We start from the raw sequence: 8,233 nt of genomic DNA on the forward strand, positions 1-8,233 counted from the left end.
ACTGTACCCGAGTGTATCTGTGTGACTTACTGTACCTATGTGACCTTACTGTACCGAGTGTATCTATGTGACCTTATTGTACCAAAGTGTATCCATGTGACCTTACTGTACCCGAGTGTATCATGTGACCTTACTACCCGAGTGTATCTATGTGACCTTACTGTACCCGGAGTGTACCTATGTGACCTTACTGTACCCGAGTGTATCTATGTGACCTTATTGTACCAAAGTGTATCCATGTGACCTTACTGTACCCGAGTGTATCTATGTGACCTTACTGTACCCGAGTGTATCTATGTGACCTTATTGTACCTGAGTGCATCTATGTGACCTTATTGTACCTGGAGTGTATCTATGTGACCTTATTGTACCCGGAGTGTATCTATGTGACCTTATTGTACCCGAGTGTATCTATGTGACCTTATTGTACCCGAGTGTATCCATGTGACCTTATTGTACCCGAGTGTATCTATGTGACCTTATTGTACCCGAGTGTGTCCATGTGACCTTACTGTACCCGAGTGTATCTATGTGACCTTACTGTACCCGAGTGTTCTATGTGACCTTACTGTACCCGAGTGTATCTATGTGACCTTATTGTACCAAAGTGTATCCATGTGACCTTACTGTACCCGAGTGTATCTATGTGACCTTACTGTACCCGGAGTGTATCTATGTGACCTATTGTACCTGGAGTGCATCTATGTGACCTTATTGTACCTGAGTGCATCTATGTGACCTTATTGTACCTGAGTGTATCTATGTGACCTTATTGTACCGAGTGTATATATGTGACCTTATTGTACCCGAGTGTATCCATGTGACCTTATTGTACCTGAGTGTATCTATGTGACTTACTGTACCCGAGGTATCTATGTGACCTTATACCAGAGTGTATCCATGTGACCTTATTGTACCAGAGTGTATCTAGACCTTACTGTACCCGAGTGTATCTATGTGACCTTATTGGTACCAGAGTGTATCCAGGACCTTATTGTACCAGAGTGTATCTATGTGTATTTACTGTACCCGAGTGTATCTATGTGACCTTATTGTACCAGAGTATCCATGTGACCTATTGTACAGAGTGTATCTATGTGACCTTATTGTACCCGGGAGGTATCTATGTGACCTATTGTACCGGAGAGTGTATCCATGTGACCTTACTGTACCCGAGTGTATCTATGTGACCTTATTGTACCAGAGTGTATCCATGTGACTATTGTACCAGGAGTGTATCCATGTGACCTTATTGTACCAGAGTGTATCTATGTGACCTTACTGTACCAGAGTGTATCTATGTGACCTTACTGTACCCGAGTGTATCTATGTGACCTTATTGTACCAGAGTGTATCCATGTGACCTTATTGTACCAGAGGTATCTATGTGACCTTATTGTACCAGAGTGTATCTATGTGACCTTATTGTACAGAGTGTATCCATGTGACCTTATTGTACCAGAGTGTATCCATGTGACCTTATTGTACCAGAGTGTATCCATGTGACCTTATTGTACCAGAGTGTCAGCATCCTATTGTACCAGAGTGTATCTATGTGACCTTATTGTACCAGAGTGTATCCATGTGACCTTATTGTACCAGAGTGTATCCATGTGACCTTATTGTACAGAGTGTATCTATGTGACCTTATTGTACCAGAGTGTATCCATGTGACCTTATTGTACCAGAGTGTATCCATGTGACCTTATTGTACCAGAGTGTATCCATGTGACCTTATTGTACCAGAGTGTATCCATGTGACCTTATTCAGAGTGTATCCATGTGACCTTATTGTACCAGAGTGTATATATGTGACCTTATTGTACCAGAGTGTATCCATGTGACCTTATTGTACCAGAGTGTATCCATGTGACCTTATTGTACCAGAGTGTATCCATGTGACCTATTGTACCAGAGTGTATCCATGTGACCTTATTGTACCAGAGTATCCATGTGACCTTATTGTACCAGAGTGTATCCATGTGACCTTATTGTACCAGAGTGTATCCATGTGACCTTATTGGAAGAAAATGATCTTAGTACCAGAGTGTATGTGACCTTATTGTACCAGTGTATATATGTGACCTTATTGTACCAGAGTGTATCCATGTGACCTTATTGTACCAGAGTGTATCCATGTGACCTTATTGTACCAGAGTGTATATATGTGACCTTATTGTACCAGAGTGTATCCATGTGACCTTATTGTACCAGAGTGTATCCATGTGACCTTATTGAAATTGAGTGTATCCATGTGACCTTATTGTACCAGAGTGTATATATGTGACCTTATTGTACCAGAGTGTATCTATGTGACCTTATTGTACCAGAGTGTATCCATGTGACCTTATTGTACCAGAGTGTATCCATGTGACCGTGTTCATATCCCTCGTGACCCTTTTATGCCAAGATGTACCGATATTATAGTAAGATAAAACAATTTAACCTATTTGTATTTACAGTATATGACCATATGGTACCAAGGTGTACACCCATTCATTGCTGGAGGGATCGAGGTGCCCAGGGCGTGAACCATTGATCCTCAAAACAGTATGAGCTGTATTCACTTGGCCGCCGCGCCCCTGTGCTGGTGTATGAAAGCACGAAGAGTACTCCTCAAGGCGGCAGCACACTGGGCACTTTTCCTGCCAAAATGTTGGGCAAACAGGGTCCGGACAGCAAAACAAAAAGACATTTGCGTCACACTGGGATGTTTTGGTGACGCGTCTGCCCAACACAACGAAAACAACAACAAAGCGTCTAGACAAGGTTCGCCATGGATCCCGTTACGACAGTTGAGGAGTCTTCAACAGCTGAAGCAAGAAAGGCGTCTGCAAAGGCTAAAAAAAAAAAGACAATGGGTGTGTCGTGAAGTTTGTTCACAAGTGGCGGCAACTGGCTGATCAAAGATGATCCTGAATAATGGTTCAAGAACAATAAAGCAGTTTCAAAGTGACGAATAAATAGAAACATCTCCGTTGTATGTTATGTTTTAAATTATTATTGTTTCATGATTTAATTCAATTTTTACTTCAATATTCAACACCTAATATGAAGCTCATTTGAGCACTAACCCGACCAGCAAAGCTCGCCACCAAACCGTTCTCCATTTCTCGCAACAGCTAAAATCCTGCTACCTGCTGGGCAGTCAGGCCAACAAACAGCTGCGTTTGGAGGAAAGTACCCAGTGTGTCGCCGCCTTAATATAACCAGGATATGCTTAGGTACATCAAGATCCTAGCATGGGTAACTGCAACTGAGGAGTGAGAGAATTAATGTGTGCATTTGTGTCTGGTGAGAATGGGGTAGGTAAGGTACAGTCTCTTTCAAGATTCTTCGAACACTGCTGGACACAGCTGGCAATTCATGGCCATTTGTTTACTATAGTACGTAGTATAATATAATATGAAACAACAAAGCCCAACCATTAATTAAGCAACGGGGAACTAAGTAACCAATCACCGATACATTCATTCATAATCTTTACTACGGAGTATAGTAAACAAACGGCCTTGAGTTGCCAGCTGTTTCCAGCAGTGTTTGAAGAATCTTGAACGAGACTGTACCCAGCAGTAAACGACGGAGACAATGTGTCGAGTAGTGTGTAACATAACACCGTTCCGGCTCCACGCTTCCTGTCTCCAACTGACCTACCAGAGAAGCTCTACAAGGACTTTCTCAGAACTGTTCATCTGTTCATCTGTGCTTCTTTAAGTCAAACAAAAGGCCCTCCGACTGGTAGACATCATATATTTCTCCAATACCAAAGTCAAGAAGTCTACAAGCATTGAACTAGTTACAACCCATCCCTATCACCCATATCCCCAACATAATCTATAAGGATATTATGTGACTAAGTTTATACGGACACAGCAGGTTCCACACACCCTCAGGAATTGGGTAATATAAAGATCTCCTCCAACACTCACTGCTTTGTCAGCCTCCTAGACTTCCTCCATTACAACCTGAAGTAGACAAAGACTTCCTTGGTTCTCAACTTCATAAACTTCAACGAAGCATTTAACTTTAGTCAGCCACAAAATGATCACCAACAAAGTCATCAACCTTGGAATGAATACAGTCACTGTTCAATGATTGTTGGCAAACTGTAGGCCTCCAAGGGACTGTCTTCACCTATCAGTCGCTCACTGCTGTAGGTCTCTGAGGGGCTGTCTTCACCAGTCACTTGCTCAGTGTCAAGACTGTCTTCACCAGTCAGTTGCAATAATGTCACCAGTACACGAGGGTACAGCAAGGTCACCAATACACCAGTGTACAGTAAGGTCACCAATAAACCAGGGTACAGTAAGGTCACCAATACACCAGGGTACAGTAAGGTCACCAATACACCAGGGTACATTAAGTCACCAATACACCAGGGTACAGTAAGGTCACCAATACACCAGAGTACAGTAAGGTCACCAATACACCAGGGTACAAGGTCACCACACCAGGGTACATTAAGGTCACCAATACACCAGGGTACATTAAGGTCACCAATACACCAGAGTACAGTAAGGTCACCAATAGTAAGGTCACCAATACCAGGTACAGTAAGGTCACCAATACACCAGGGTGTAAGGAAGGTCACCAATACACCAGAGTACAGTAAGGTCACCAATACACCAGGGTACAGTAAGGTCACCAATACACAGGGTACAGTGGGAAGGTCACCAATACACCAGGGTACAGAGGAAGGTCACAATATACCAGAGTACAGTAAGGTCACCAATACACCAGAGTACAGTAAGGTCACCAATACACCAGGGTACAGTAGGTCACCAATACACCAGGGCAGAGGTCCAATCACCAGGTACAGTAGGAAGGTCACCAATATACCAGAGTACAGTAAGGTCACCAATACACCAGGGTACAGTAAGGTCACCAATACACCAGGGTACAGTAAGGTCACCAATACAGGGGTACAGTAAGGTCCCAATACCAGGGTACAAAGGTCACCAATACACCAAGTACAGTAAGGTCCTGCACCAGGGTACAGTAAGGTCACCAACACCAGGGTACAGTAAGGTCACCAATACACCAGGGTACAGTAAGGTCACCAATACACCAGAGTACAGTAAGGAAAGGTCACCAATATACCAGAGTACAGTAAGGTCACCAATACACCAGGGTACAGTAAGGTCACCAATACACCAGGGTACAGTAAGGTCACAATACACCTGAGTACAGTAAGGAAGGTCACCAATACCAGGGTACAGTAGGTCACCAATACACCAGGTACAGTAAGGTCACCAATACACCAGGGTACAGTAAGGTCACAACAATGGTCACCAATACACCAGAGTACAGTTAGGAAGGTCACCAATATACCAGAGTACAGTAAGGTCATCAATAAACCAGGGTACAGTAAGGTCACCAATACACAGGGTACAATAAGGTCACCAATACACCAGGGTACAGTAAGGTCACCAATACACCAGGGTACAGTAAGGTCACCAATACACCAGGTACAGTAAGGTCACCAATACACCAGGGTAAGTAAGGAAGGTCACCAATACACAGGTACAGTAGGTCACCAATACACCAGGGTACAGTAGGTCACAATACACCAGGGTACAGTAAGGTCACCAATACACCAGGGTACAGTAAGGTCACAATACACCAGGGTACAGTAAGGTCACCAATACACCAGGGTACAGTAAGGTCACCAATACACCAGGGTACAGTGGAAGGTCACCAATACACCAGAGTGTAAGGAAGGTCACCAATACCCAGAGTACAGTAAGGTCACCAATACACCAGAGTACAGTAAGGTCACCAATACACCAGAGTACAGTAAGGTCACCAATAAACCAGAGTACAGTAAGGTCACCAATACACCAGGGTACAGTAAGGTCACCAATACACCAGAGTACAGTAAGGTCACCAATACACCAGAGTACAGTAAGGTCACCAATACACCAGGGTACAGTAAGGTCACAATACACCAGAGTACAGTAAGGTCACCAATACACCAGAGTACAGTAAGGTCACCAATAAACCAGAGTACAGTAAGGTCACAATACACCAATAGTACAGTAAGGTCACCAATACACCAGGGTACAGTAAGGTCACCAATACAGAACAGTAAGGTCACCAATAAACCAGAGTACAGGTCACTACACCAGAGTACAGTAAGGTCACCAATACACCAGAGTACAGTAAGGTCACCAATACACCAGGGTACAGTAAAGTCACCAATACACCAGGGTACAGTAAGTCACCAATACACCAGGGTACAGTAAGGTCACCAATACACCAGGGTATAGTAAGGTCACCAATACACCAGGGTACAGTAAGGTCACCAATACACCAGAGTACAGTAAGGTCACCAATACACCTGAGTACAGTAAGGTCGCCAATATACCAGGGTACAGTAAGGTCACCAATACACCAGGACAGTAAGGTCACCAATACACCAGAGTACAGTAAGGTCACCAATACACCAGAGTACAGTAAGGTCACCAATACACCAGAGTACAGTAAGGTCCAATACAGAGTACAGTAAGGTCACCAATACACCAGAGTACAGTAAGGTCACCAATACACCAGAGTACAGTAAGGTCACCAATACACCAGAGTACAGTAAGGTCACCAATACACCAGGGTACAGTAGGTCACCAATACACCAGGGTACAGTAAGGTCACCAATACACCAGAGTACAGTAAGGAAAGGTCACCAATACACCAGGGTACAGTAAGGTCACCAATACACCAGGGTACAGTAAGGTCACCAATACACCAGGGTACAGTAAGGTCACCAATACACCAGGGACAGTAAGGAAGGTCACCAATATACCAGGGTACAGTAAGGTCACCAATACACCGGGTAGCAAGGTCACCAATACACCAGGGTACAGTAAGGTCACCAATACACCAGGGTACAGTAAGGAAGGTCACCAATATACCAGGGTACAGTAAGGTCACCAATACACCAGGTACAGTAAGGAAGGTCACCAATATACCAGGGTACAGTAAGGTCACCAATACACCAGGGTACAGGAAGGTCACCAATATACCAGAGTACAGTGAGGTCACCAATACACCAGAGTGTAAGGTCACCAATACACCAGGGTACAGTAAGGTCACCAATACACCAGGGTACAGTAAGGTCACCAATATACCAGGGTACAGTAAGGTCACCAATACACCAGGGTACAGTAAGGTCACCAATACACCAGGGTACAGTAAGGTCACCAATACACCAGGGTACAGTAAGGTCACCAATACACCAGGGTACACAGATGGTGTTATGAGGGACCTGATGTGGTGTAGTAATTCCCACACAGATGGTGTTATGAGGGACCTAATGTGTGTAGTAATTCCCTCACAGATGGTGTTATGAGGGGCATCACGTGGTGTAGTAGTTCTCTCACAGATGGTGTTATGAGGGGCCTGATGTGGTGTAGTAGTTCCCTCACAGCTGGTGTTATGAGGGACCTAATGTGTGTAATTCCCTCACAGATGGTGTTATGAGGGGCCTGATGTGGTGTAGTAATTCCTTCTGTCTGAACACACTCTTCACTCTACTACCACAACCATCATTCACACTGCGTGGATGTTATAATCACAGTCATGATAACATCATTACCTATACAGTATAGGTAACAAATGGCAGGTGTAAAAACAAGCCCACACAATTAGGGAAATTTCAGATTGGTGAGGTAATAATGGCTCAAAATCGGTCCAGATCCACACATTTCCGACTACAAGTCATTGACAAATGTAACACATTCGACAAGTTCACACGAGAATTTGCGGGTGAATTAGTTTCTTGTACTCGTATCTTACTGTTCCTTGTCGCATTATAATATTACTGTCCCTGATACCCACCATCACAGCTCAAGGAAACTACCTCCTAACATGAGTCATTAATGGGTAATATTATTAATATATACAAGTATTACCATATATAAAACATGGGGGTGTGGACTACAACACTGTAAAGTATAAGACCATAAAAAGCATTAACAACAACGTACTCATATGGATCACCCTGGGGCTTGTACATCCTCCCCCAAATGTAGTGTTACGTGCGGCCCGGGGCGGTGAACTGTAGCTTCAACATACCACTACGCTATGTTCATGGTACACCACAAGGTGGCAAGATGATAACATTAGCAATTAATATCAAGAATATTAACATTAATTCAATAATAATATAAATATAAATATCAAATATAATTTACTATTAACATTGATTATAAGAATGGTAACAGTAGTATATAATATT

This window comes from Homarus americanus, unplaced genomic scaffold, assembly GCF_018991925.1.
Source record: "Homarus americanus isolate GMGI-L3 unplaced genomic scaffold, GMGI_Hamer_2.0 scaffold20930, whole genome shotgun sequence".
NCBI classification, from domain to species: domain Eukaryota; kingdom Metazoa; phylum Arthropoda; class Malacostraca; order Decapoda; family Nephropidae; genus Homarus; species Homarus americanus.